This window comes from Arvicanthis niloticus, chromosome 17, assembly GCF_011762505.2.
Source record: "Arvicanthis niloticus isolate mArvNil1 chromosome 17, mArvNil1.pat.X, whole genome shotgun sequence".
NCBI classification, from domain to species: domain Eukaryota; kingdom Metazoa; phylum Chordata; class Mammalia; order Rodentia; family Muridae; genus Arvicanthis; species Arvicanthis niloticus.
This window is the reverse complement of record NC_047674.1, coordinates 46,283,058-46,284,583: the sequence shown is the minus strand read 5'-3', so window position 1 is coordinate 46,284,583 and position 1,526 is coordinate 46,283,058. Positions and strand designations below refer to the sequence as shown.

Below are 1,526 nucleotides of genomic sequence, written 5' to 3'. Positions count from 1 at the left end.
ACTATAGGATAAAATGTCAGTAATGGGAAAAGACTGTAAAAAAAACCACAGCACTCATATTTAAAAACACTTATATCTTATTTCAATGTTTATAAAACCAAAACTTTTAAACACCAATACTACTAATTAGAAATATGCTGCTTAGCGTTTATGCACCCAATAATGTGAATTAAATAAATATTAAGGCCATATTTTCTTTTCAGGAATATGTATGTTTGAAATCATCAAGTGCTCTCATGCAAAGATGTTTAACAACCAGTTCACATGAATAAGAAATTTAAGCTGTTTTTCTGATTATACTTGATTTTGAACTAATTCAGAGATGTATCAAGTGTCAATTTACAACATGGCTTTTGAGAGGATGCATGAATCAGTTACACACCAGTGGTACTGCCCAGGTTGGAGCTACACAAACATGATTGAAGGCACACCTCACACAAACCATCACTTATATTTTTATTAGATATTTTATTCATTTACAATACAGATGTCATCCCACTTCCCCATTTCCCTTCCCTAGAAACCTCTATCCCATCCCCCCTCCTCCTTTATGCTTTTATACCATTTTGATTACATGCCTGTATTAAGGTCAATTCTAGGTTGAGGGTCTAGCAATACAATAGATGCAAATAGTCAAGATCAAGCAATAGAATAAACACAAATAGTCAAAGAACAAGCAAGGCATTAAACCCAATTACATGAACACTCCTTCGATCACTGTTTCTAAGGGCTTATCAGGATGACCAAAGTATCTGAGCCTATTTCCCTGTCCTAGCCCAACAAACCACCACTTATAAGTTATGTAACTCTGTAGGGAGAATGATACATTCAACTTATTTTCCTTGATACATGGAGCTAGTTAATAATTTGAATACATTGGAGGCTTACCTTCCTAAATATTTTTATCAAGTATCTTCTTAATTTGGTAAAGTATAGCTTAGCAAATGTAATTTTTCTTGATTATTAAGAATAATTTGCTGGAGATAGACAGTGCCAGTGTAGAGCAGAGGAAATCCAGACGGGTCATTTCCATCTGCCTTGGGACCTGTCTCTACAACTCTGCCACACTCCTTGAGAATGAAGATATTTTAAAGATGCTAAAGCTAAGGATAGGAATTCAGAACAAAAGATGTATCTGGACCAGTAACTGATTTAGATGCTAACTCCACTTTACACATGAGTGTGGGGTTACAGTGTAGCAGGCTTCAGAGATCGAGTAATGCAGATTGTCAATCCAGCAGGGAAGGCTTTTCCTGTTGTACTGGACTCTGCTCCAGATCATGTCTCTGCATTACCTGTGGTTTCATTAAAGACATATATTTTCTCCAAAAAAAAAAAAAAAAAAAAAAAAAAAAGAATAATTTGCCAGAATCATACAGTAGGGCTAAGATTTTTCTTTCAGCTCAATAATTAAGAAGGTGTGTGTGTGTGTGTGTGTGTGTGTGTGTGTGTGTGTATGTGGTGTTGTTAATGAGACTTACCTTATTTATTCATCTTCATCATTTCTCAGTTCACTTCACTACCAA

General features: G+C 35.2%; 1 non-coding gene across 1 annotated transcript; it reads left to right on the top strand.

Annotated features, from left to right (window-relative positions):
- Positions 1-940: 940 nt before the first annotated feature.
- On the top strand, positions 941-1,070 carry LOC117722829 (small nucleolar RNA SNORA55). Its single transcript, XR_004608595.1, has one exon. It is a non-coding gene; the product is annotated as a small nucleolar RNA SNORA55 (small nucleolar RNA).
- The last annotated feature ends 456 nt before the right edge of the window (positions 1,071-1,526 follow it).